This window comes from Oryzias latipes, chromosome 12, assembly GCF_053564925.1.
Source record: "Oryzias latipes strain Hd-rR chromosome 12, Olatipes_Hd-rR_3.1".
NCBI classification, from domain to species: Eukaryota; Metazoa; Chordata; class Actinopteri; order Beloniformes; family Adrianichthyidae; genus Oryzias; species Oryzias latipes.
In genome coordinates, this window is record NC_136248.1 from 17,009,419 (window position 1) to 17,021,668 (window position 12,250).

Sequence of the window (12,250 nt, forward strand, 5' to 3'; positions counted from 1 at the left end):
CCAGACACAGAGACTCCCAATGCGTGGGTTGTGGTAAAACAACCAGTGTGGATGCAAGTTTATTAAGAATCGCTGTAACAAACTGAACACAAGTAGAAAAAATAGAGAGGGAAATAAAAGATAAGCAGAAAAGTTTGTGTCTGTTTATATATATTTTTTTATATTCCTTTCTTCCCCTCAAAACAATACTGTAACACAACTAAAGATAGTAAAGAAAGAGAAGGATTTTAAATTCTCTGTCTCATTTGCACTTTAATGTATTTTGTAAATGTATTTTTCATTTTTAAATAAGCTTTGTTTTATATTATGTTAATTGCTTTAATCGATGAATTGATTTATATTCCATTTGATGGCAGGAGAAAATGACCAAGGCATCATTCCGGTTCAATGCATAAAAACACTGAATTTTGCAAAGACGTGACCATAGCGTGGTGAATGTTTAAATAATACTCAGTTTGGATTATTTTGATGTAAAAAAAAACATCAGTGGGCTGAATTTTCTGAAACTTTTTGGATCCATTAATTCTTGTTTACTTATTTGTTTGGACACATATTTAATTTAAACTAAATTACCTTGCAAGAAACACAAGGAATCTGGAAAACTTCACCTGCAGTGTTCAGTACCCAGGTATTACTGTATCACTGAGTCCCACTGGTGACATTTTTGATTAACCCTTGTGCTATCTTAGATGACCCAACCCTTACTTTGACGTGTTATTCGTACCATGACAAAGGTGGATAAAGGTGGAAAGATTTCATGTAATCCATGGACACCAGTGAAGATCACAAATCATTGAAGAAAAAAGGTTCAGCGCACTGTCTAGAGGGTCTAGATGACCCAACTCCCAATGTTAAAATGCCTAGGATAGCACAAGGGATACAGATGTCCTGGTGCGATTTTAGGTCAGTGAATCAGATCATTCAGAATGAACCAATATCGACTATAAATCATATTGGCAACTACAAATCATGATATGAATCGAATCGTTGCAAAAATGAGTTGTTACACCCCTAATTTACATGAATTTGAGATTTTTAAGATAGCTAGCATCCTGAGGCTAATCAGTCTCTTACTTTTCCTTCTAAAAGTTAATTGTCCTTTCAATTATGTTCAATTAGTTTATGTGGATGCAAGCCCGTGTCAGTTTGAAATCTGGTCAGCCACTATTATGGAGGGACTCTTGTTTTTTATTGAGCAGCCGATAGCAGCCATAACAATCCCTTCTCATGGCTCTGATACAGTTTTGCTCCAAAATTGATCAAATATTTATTTTCCTTCCCCTACTTTCACAGATGACTTCAGAAATAACTCCTCAAGTGCAGTTTAACCTGCCGAGTGTGGGATGCTGGCCAGTGACACTGAGCTTTAAATCCTGCTGATACTGCACTTTCTCCACCAAAACAAAAACACGTCTACAGCTAAACTGTGACCAGCGAAGGACCCCCCTCCCTCCCTAAACTCTGTCTGTGAGTAAGAGGGGAACCAAAAGAGAGAGACAGGTGGTCGGGCTGGTCTTTTCCTTGCCCTCCGCTCCCTTTTGAACTCTTCTTTCATTCTTCCAGTTCATTCGGTGCTTCTTTCCATAGCTCCAGTGACAAGGCGCTCCATTCACTCTCTTATTCCCCACCCCAACCCCCCACCCCCCGCATCTCCCTCACACACCCCGATTCCATCCCCTCCCTCCTGGCTCCTTTGTCTCGCTTGCGGGGGCCTGCCTTGGCCGCTATTCACCAGCCAGACGCACTGCCATTGACTGGACCCCCCCAGCTCCAGCCCCCCCCCCAACATCCCTCCCTCTGCAAAAACCCTCACACACATATGCACACAGCAACCTGGCCATTCTCCACCCTGTATCAGGCAGCTGCTATGCTAATGGGAGGAAGGGATGAGGACAGACAGAGCAGCCAGCCTATAGTCAAAGGACAGAGGGAGGGAGAGCAGGGAGATTGACCCCGCTCCTCCATCTCCATAGCCATGGCAGAGCAGCAGCAGACCTCCAGTTACACAAAGAAAGCCCCCACCCCTCACACACACACCTCCTTCTCACCCCTCTCCCCCTCCCTCTAACCCCTCTGTTCCCATCTTTCTCATTCAAATCCATTTTATACCCCAGTGGTAAAGGGAGCTGTAAGTGCAGTATGTAAAGTAACCTTACTCCTGCCCCGCAGGCGTAACCATTCAGAGCTCAGCTCACGCACGCACACAGATGCTCTCGTGTGTGTGTTTGTCCATTCCCTTGCTTTGTTCATAGCTACAGGCCATACCTCCACACACACATGCACACCCCTTAGTGCTAATGCACACACACAACCAACACCTGTCTTTGAGTCTGTCTGCCGCTCCTTGGAAGGAGCAGAGAGACACATAAGAGGCATCGTTCCAGGACATACGCAGACACCACTAAGGAATTTAGTTTAAAAAAAAGCACAAGTTTTCAAGTCATTAAATTGAGAGTATTTCAGTCCAAACGTCCCAAAATAACCACGCAGGATTGTCATTAACTACATAACTTCATATGTTTGAAATCAGACTTAATTGCCTTTTTGGCTAAGTCAAATTTTGGAAAACAACACTTTACTTTCAAACAGGTAAATAAAAAATACAAATTGATAATATTATTAAACACGATTGGAAGTATCGGTTTTCCTTTCTAATCAAAGGGTCTTTGTACTGAGCAAGCCTTTGAGTACGTGAGTGCAGATATTCACACCTGTTAGAGGTGGACAGTTCCAGGAACAATTTTAAAAGTAAACTTGCTAAATTAACTTTATTTGTTTGTGTAAAAATAAATTATTATTATTATTATTTACCAAGGCTGTGTCCCACCAAGGTGGGGTAGCCTAGACAAGGCACACAATTTTAGCTCCCTCTGTCTCTTCCCCAAACCCTCCTCCTTCAGTGCGTGAGTGCGTGTGTGCGTATGTGCGTGCGACTGGTCTGAGTCGAGCACGTAAATAAATGATTACCGTAATTTCCGGACTACGAGCCGCTACTTTTTTCCTGCGCTTACAGCCTTGCGGCTTATTCAGTGACGCGGCTAATTGAAGGATTTAATAGGCGGCCGCCATGTACGTACTTTCGAAGTCAGTGAATAGTTTGTATTCTCTATCTAACACCAAGCACGAGGCATTTTTCTTCAACACACCTCTTAACAGCCAAACAGCATGGTCTTGACTTCAGGTCTTAGACACTTCAGTCATGGTTCAACAAAACGAAACACGCATGCCCGGCCGCATCCCAGAATCCTTTGGGGCCATTAGCACGTGATCGCCGCTACATTATGATGAAGCTTTCAAGTTAAAAGCAATCGTTAAAAGCAGCGTAAAAAAGTCCACCGTCACCAACGGGTTTGGAAAAGCCGGTTTGCTGCGTGACGGAGAGAACAGCGCATGGAGTGAATTTACACTCCATTTACGGTTTCTAAGGAAACCGTAAAAGCGGAATTTTGCTTTGAAAAACTCACAGCCTCCGTGTGAGCTGGAGACATCTTCTCCTGCTGATTGAGCTGCGGGGCCGATGGCAGTCTGATGGCTCCCACACGTAACAACGCACCCGCCCCTCATACACAAAACGTACAGTATTAAGTCCGATTGCTCTGCACAGACACGATTTGCTCCATCCACCGGCGCAACGGGGACGAAGTGCTGCTTTTTGAAGCTGCCCTGGCCAGAGGTGTCGGAGTAGATAGGAAGGGGAGACACGGAGCGCGCGGGGCGGGAGCGGAGCGCAGAGGCGTCCGCGGAGTGCAGAGGCTTCTGAATTCTGACGCACGCGCCGCGCTTTTCAGTCGCCGCTGCTTTATTTTACCGGTGTGTTTTCTAACCAGTCCTGTTACTCCCATAACACTGCTGCGACACAAGCGGAAGGAGAGCTGTTCCTTTTCACCCCTCCATGCACTGCTGATACTTGCTAATTCTTAAACACGTACAACAGAATGGCGAGCCGGGCGTTGGCCCCGCCTTTAGCCCCTAAGACTCATGGGAAATGTGGAATCGCGGATGTAAATTTCCTCATCATAACTGAGGGATGTAATGTTGATTATATGGTTACTGTTTGTAATTTTATGTTAGATACCTAGATTGTCAATAAGTAAAAAAAAAATGAAATAAAAACACCATAACTGAGGAACTTGTGAACAGAATAGAGCTCCATGCTGTTTGTCAGATGTCGATACACTTAAATACGTGACCCAGAGGCAAAATTGGCACCACCCACAATGTGCTAATAAATTGCACTCACTCTGGGATGCTGGGCGTGATCTGTCAGGATGACAATATCGCCTAACACATGCGCGGCTTGTACTCTGACGCGGCTTGTGTATGAATAAAAGCAGTCAAACACGTGAATATGGGTGGGTGCAGCTTGACGGTACTTACTCAAAGGAGGAAAAACTATCACTGAATGAGTAAAACAGCCTTTTTCACTCTCGCCACTATGTATTTATGTATATATATATATATATATATTTATATGTATATATATATATATATATATATATATATATATATTTATATGTATATATATATATACATGTATATGTATGTACGTATATATATATATATATATATATATATATATATATATATATATATATATATATATATATATATATATATATATATATATATATGTATGTACATATATGTATATATATATATATATATATATATATATATATATATATATATATATATATATATATATATATATATATATGTATGTACATATATGTATATATATATATATATGTATATATATATGTGTGTATATATATGTGTGTGTGTGTATTTTTTCAAATTTTTAAACTTGGGTTTTTTAGGAGAAAACAGACGGTTAAACTGATCTGTTGACCTTGTGGTCACACTGCTGAGGGTTGTGTTTTGTGCATTGGCATGTCAGTGGCAGCAGTTTTTTCTCTGTGTACGTCTCTCATGGTGCGGTTTGGTCTTTTGGGGTGGGGTGGGGTGGGGGGTGGGGGGTGCTGGGCACTTCTCCTCTCTCTGTCTGTCCCTCATGGTCTGTTATTTGCCCCTGTGCGGTGTGACCCTGTGCCCCATCAGGGCAGCACGTCCTATTTGACATCTGCCTGTTTGCAGGAGGAGGGATGGGGGAAGGGGGGTTGATGGTGGTGGTGGTGGTGGGGGGGTGCCCATATGGAGCTTCGACCCCACACCCCCTATGAAGCATTTCCCCATCCGTCACACAAACGCACATGTGTGCACACATCTCCTGCTCCTCTCCTGATGCCTGAAATCTTTGTTTCAGAATGAAGGAACACTTCTGGGAAAAAATGTGCCCGGAGCTGCAGAAAACATGTCACAGAGTCATTGCTTGCCGTCTTCATAAATGAAAAAGTGAAATGGAAATATTGTGCTCCCTCCAGTTGTCACCAATCCCAACTGGAAACAATTCACAATAACCCTTAAATGTCTTTGGGAGGGTTCATCTGCATTATTCCATTGAAGACGTCTTTAAAAAACTCGTGCACCTGAAATTAATACTTACATTTAACCCACTGGAGATTTTTTTTTTTGGGTCAAATAAAGTTAATTCATAAAACATCTCATCAGAACAAAATCTTTGACGTACAACCTTCAATTTTTCCTCTTATTCTTTTAAAAAAAACAAAAAAGCATCTCCGAATTCACACAATGAGTTTTTAGGCCAGAAATCTAGAACCAAATATTTTTCTGTCAACAGAACCCTTTTATTTTTTTAGCTATTAGTTATCTTCAGTCAGTTGATAATAGGGGTGTAGCATTTCATTTTCAACGATCCGATTCACTGACCTAGAATTGATCCAGGATTTCTTTAGCCAAAAATTCCACCAGTGTGACTCAGAGATGAAGATCTGGGTCCTGAACAGTGCCGGTGAAGTTCTACAGATTCCTCGTATTTCTTGCAAGATAATCAAGTGTACAGTTAACCCTTGTGCTATCCTAGGCACTTTACCATTGGGAGTTGGGTCATCTAGACCCACTAGACAGTGCCCTGAATCTTTTTTCTTCAATGATTTGTGATCTTCACTGGTGTCCATGGATAACATGAAATCTTTCCACCTTTATCCACCTTTGTCATGGTAGGAATAACACGTCAATGTAAGGGTGGGGTCATCTAAGATAGCACAAGGGTTAAATATGTGTAAAAACAAACAAGTAGGAAAAGAATAACTGTAAAATCCATTGATATTTTGCTTTCATAAAGTTCAGCCCACCGTTGTTTTTCCACGTCAAAACAACACAAAAGGAACATTATTGGAACATGCTGCCACACACTGTATGATCACACGTTTTTGCTAAATTCAAAGTGTCTTCACACATTGGACTGGAATGATGGTTTGATCATGTTTTGTTGACATCACATGTGTATTGTCCGCTGTAATGGCACTTGGTCATTTTTCTTTTATAGTAAAATAAACTTACCGTGTCTCAATCCAAATGGTATTTTCAAACATGGATTATTACCAATTTATTTCATTTTGAAACAATTTTTTTGGCATGGGTTAATTAGAATAACAACTTGCCTCAGATAGATCTGGTTCATCAATTAATTGTCAAGTCAATTAACTGTTAAACCCTTACTTGATAAGGTCACTGGTAACTTTTTCCTCTTAAGGGGTTTTCAGACCCTTAATATCAAACCGTTTTTAATTAGTACATGATCCTAATTAGATATCAGCAAGATCAGAGTAAAACAAGAGGAAACGAACCAAAAGCTTTTCAGTGCACACAATGTAAATAAATTAAAATGAATAAATAAACTTTTTTGGTTAGCTTGAGAGCAAAAATTCAAATGTGAAGCAGCAGGTAGATTTTGTTCCAACAGCTCTCCTTTTTAAAAACTGAATAATTTTGTCATGAAAATGGAAGGTGGTCCATCAAAACCTTTGTGTCGTTTTCTGTTTTTGTTGACAGTGCCTTTTATGATCCTATATGTATGGATTAACCTCCAGCACAATGATTCAGTGTCATCCATACACAATGAGCGGCCTGAGCGTATGGCTGGATCTGGGCTAACGAGCTGAGAGGAGTTTTAATGCTTCAGTTCTGTGCCGATGCTACTCTCTCCAGCTTTACTTTCACCACAGATCCTCCGGCTTTATGTGACAGCCTGTTTGCGGTTACAGCACTAGTTAAGGGGCTTACAGTGAATTAGGTTGTTAACACAGATGTTGCAGAGAAAAATAGGCTTAAACAGTTTAAGAGATTAATTTCTATATTCAATCGCTGAATCTCTTCCCATCCTACATTCGAATGTGCAGATGTGGAGGATTTTTTTTTTAAACACACATCTTATCAAATGCAAGGTTTCCATGGTCCATCATGTAAAATGAAAATAAAACCAAGAAAATATATAAAGATGTGTTTTAAAGACATGTCCAACAAAAGTAAACATAAAGGTGTTTTAGACACTTTCCAACTAGAGAATCTGCCTCAGAAATGTAAAGAAGTGTAACATGACAAGAGTTTGTGCAAAATAGTAGAACAACTTAATGACAGAGCTAGACACTTCAGTGACTGAGAACAACAATAAATAAGAGATAAATGAAAGCCTGCCACAGCATGACTTTATGGCATTTGAAATACGGCTCCAGATTAACATTTACACTGACAATCAACGTGCAAGAGCAGGTATTACATTACATTTCAGGTGTCTATGCTCAGCTATGAGAGGTTTCCCAGAGCTGTACATTCTGTACTCTGGCTGCAGTCCAGCCTCAAAGTGCCTGCAGATGATGTGACCTCATGAGAAGAACAGACAACAACAAACCAGGTTTCTTCTGGCAAAAACAAAATAAATTCTCTGACAGTTTAATCGTAAAAGGCATTTAGGATTACAGATATGTTATGCATTTCTAAGTCATCGTAATAGGTCCCACACATGCCCCCTCTGTGATTTTAGACCAATCTTCTGATGAAACCACCTCCAGGTCCTTTAGGCCGAGAAGATCCTTTTCAAACTGTGTGCAGTCTGCAGGGATTCAGGGATTGTGGGATATACTCCAGTCCGTTTTCTCTAAAATTACAAGCCCAATCTCATAACCATTACTTTGTCTCTGCAGGTAAAATCATAGTGACAGATGAAGATTCCATGTATCTGAAGGTCAAGTTGAGTGAGAGTTTCATTGTTCTTTGACTAGGTTGACTTCTGAGTTAAGAGTCAACTTCCTTAATTTTCCGGCTTTCAACGAACTTTATTGAGATTTATTGACCTTTGATGGTAAACCAACCAATAAAGACAGCTTTAATCTCAGATGAAAATCATGTTTTTGTTGTTTTTAAAATGTTATTGTGGCATTTTTCTCACGATGGGGGGCATATATAAAGAAAATTAATCTTAAAATTTAGTTTCTGAGTATTTCTTTACTCAAATCGTTGTGAATCAGACCACAAGCTCCCTGCTCCGCTTCATTCTGATGCATCTTATCCCTTGTGCTATTTGGGTGACCCCACCCTTACATTGACGTGTTATTCCTACCATGACAAAGGTGGATAAAGGTGGAAAGTTTTCATGTAATCCATGGACACCAGTGAAGATCCCAAATCATTGAAGAAAAATGGTTCAGCGCACTGTCCAGTGGTTCTAGATGACCCAACTCCCAATGTTAACGTGCCTAGGATAGCACATGGGGTTACTGTAGACGACTAGATCTATGTACGTCTTCATTTTTCTCGTCTGAGCTGGCATCTGGCTAAAAAACGTATGGCCTCTTTTCCAACTTTTTGTCTCCTCTGAGTCGAGGCGGTGAAGATGTTAGCCAATCTGAGGTAAATTCAGGTAATCTCCTTCCTGTACACAAGACATTTGACTCCACAGCTCACCAAATGGGTTGTGTCACTTTGGGTGCGCTATTGTTAAAAAATTTAATGTAAGCATTCATTTTACTTGGGCAAAGAGAAAAAATCTACCGTTCACATTTAAAAAAATGAAAGCGTTCAGAATGTTGTTTAACTTAACTCCATGTTTGTGTACGTGCACAGTAATACCCAGAGGGACATGAGGATGCATACACAATGCATGTATGTGTGTATATGTGTGAATCCACGTATGTGTACATGTGTATCAGGGAGTAATTATACAGAATAAAGGCCTGCTTGTACAGAGAGTAACTGTGGGTTTTGAAGTGAGATGGGAGATGATTTTCTGTTTGGCTGAACAGACTGAATGGTTCTATTCAACTAGCCCCCTTACTGCCCATTGTCCTCCCACCACCAACCTTCCACATACACACATGCACACACACACTGAAGTGGAGGTCTAAAGGAAAAGTTTGATTAAAAGTTGAGGGATAAATGAGTTAAACCTTTTCTCATTGGGTGAAGTTTTGTCATATTTCCTGATGCCAAACAGATGTAAAGACTCCAAGGAGCCTGAAGCCAATTCAAAGACACAATTATTGCGCAGGTACCAGGTCATATCAGCAAAGAAACCAACTCAGAGTCCATGATTTGACATTTAAAATTGGTGGCACTTTAATTTTGATTGCTGGAAAAGTAATTTTAGACTTTCTTTGGCAAATTTTGACACCATTTGACCTCCATTATTATGGCAAAAATCTGGGTTTTAGTTAGATTGCTTTTGCAGCAGTAAACCGTGTCCCCAACGAAGAAAAAAAAATCCAACTCGATAGTCTGTTTGCAAACACTGCCTGGTCACACAATCGTTTGACCAGGCGGTGGAGGAACTCACACCCGTCAGGGGTTAATAATCGTCTGTCACTGCTTTGGAAGCCATTAGGACATTGATCCCACTGTGTCTTTTATGCCACCTGGGGAAAAGAATGTGCCGGGCCTTCTGTTGTGTCTGCATGTCTGGGAGGGTGTTGAATGGTCATGTAGCCCCTGTGAGTGTGTGTCACAGAGAGGTCAGTCACAGCAGAGTGTCACACTGTGCGGGGAGGCCTACAGTGGAGAGCCAAATGCTCCTGAGGTCAATTGGTCAAGGCTTGTTTTATCCCGAAATGACCAGAACTCCAAAACATGTGTTTCCTGTTCGTGAGCAAATATACAAACTGACATTATCTGGCACAAATTTGGTAATTCCATCATAATTCAAGAGGGGAAACAACTTTGAATGCCATTTATTTCATAGGTTGTGTGAAACTACAGATCAGAGTCCTACATTTCGGTCATTCAACTTCATCTTCGCCCAGTTTCTCAACATCTTGCATTCGCTGGGCTTTGAAAGTGTTTGGCACAAAGCTGTAATACCAGTTTCAAAAGACACACACACACACCCTGCTAAAGAGGAAGCATGGGTGGCACACTCCAATGCTCCAGCACTCCTCGCTCATCAGAGTGAGGAGTGCTGGAGATGTGTGGTTGAACACGCCAGACATTTCATCATGAACATTGAGACAAATTCAAAAAGTGGAATGGCTAATAATATTTATGCTTTGATCTTTAAACACCCACAAAAAGAGGAAAGACACTTTTGCATTGATCACCTCCTCCTGTTAAGTTAGACAACTGAGTCTTCAAAGACTTGACCTTCAGTACGTGCTGGTTTTTAAGAAGGGTCACTTCTTTTGTGCATTGGGGTTTGGGAATCACAGCTGATTGATGGTAGAAAAGAGGTGAGAAAAGAGAAACAGGTGTATACAGTAGATGCACATGGATGGGTTACAGGTGGCAACTGGTAATAACTTGAATTTTTTACTTTTTAACAGGGAAAAGTTTCCGATCCAGGCTCAGGGGTCTAGAACATGGCATGAAATGTTTCTGCAAAGCGTTTTTTACATTTCATATTAGGAATGAATATTAAATACTGCACATTTGTTTTGGAAATCATGTTCAAATGCATTTGACCCTTTTTATGTATTATTTTAATTGTTTGATATCTTTTGTGAAGTGCCACGCAACACAGAATCTGGTTGGTTTCATTAATACAGAGAGGTTCCTGATTCCTTTTTGGGTTGTTTAAATGTTATTTAACAGAACACTTTGATTTTTTACGTTAGTCTTGTTTCAACTAAATCACTAATTTGACCTGGAGATGATAAGAATAAAATAAATTCATTCATTAAATTAAGTGAATAGAAGAGCTGAAAAAAACAATAATATGGTGAAACTGAGCTGTCAGGCATCATTGATGTTAACTAATATTACCGTTTAGAACACTGGTAGAACTATGTAACCCTTGTGCTATCCTAGGCACTTTAACATTGGGTGTTGGGTCATCTAGACCCACAAGACAGTGTGTTGAACCTTTTTTCTTCAATGATTTGTGAACCTCACTGGTGTCCATGGATTACATGAAATCTTTCCACCTTTATCCACCTTTGTCATGGTAGGAATAACATGTCAATGTAAGGGTGGGGTCATCTAAGATAGCACAAGGGCTTAAATTAATCATTTATTAAAAATGCAATAAAAGTGGTTTATTATTGAGTTTTTTTTCTCCTGAAGCATCATATTGTGTCCTCTGTAAGTTTCCACTTACACAACTTCATTTTTATGGTTTTGTTGTTTTTAAAACTTTTCCCTGGAGAAGAAGGAGCGTGCACGCTTCTAAACATGAAAAGTTTGGTATAATGTGTCAAAGGCAAAAATAGCATTTTCACACATCCTTTATTAGATGATTTTCACCTTGTCTCCTAAATGTCATTTTTTCCTGGTTATGAGAGGAGATTGCATTGTTCTGCTTGTGCACTGGAGGCCAAAATGCATTTGCTCCTGAGAGTGTGCACGGCTGTTTGAGCTTTTCACAAGGAGACCTGTTGCAGGTGTTGGTCATGACAGCTGCAACAGACGTTAAGAGACTTTTTAAAAAAAATAGTTTTTTTACTGTAGGCGGAAAACAGAGGACGTCTGTTTATGGACGTTTCATGTTTATGATAGAAAACACACAAAAACAGTCTGGACTATCTGTGAGAAATGACTGTCCATCTTCACCAGCTTCTTTTCCTCCCTTCAACCCCCTTTCTCCTCCTGTTACTGTAAATGTGTCCTGCATAAGTGCAAGCATGAGGATCTGAGTGTGTTTTCCAGTTCATGCTTGTGAAGAATGTAACTTCTAAGGCGTTCCCTCAAATTCAGATAAGATCTGGTCTACGGGCCATATGTTCACAGCGTGTCTGCTCCCATCTGTGAGCAACCTTCATCCAGGGAGGTCTGTGGCTTCATCTGGAGAAGTCACAGAAAGATTCGAAGAATTTCCTTCCATTATTCTCTGACTTTAAAAAGGAAACCCAAAGAAACAAAAACTTGAGTTAATTAAAAGTATAAATTAGTCAGTGTAAAAGTATCA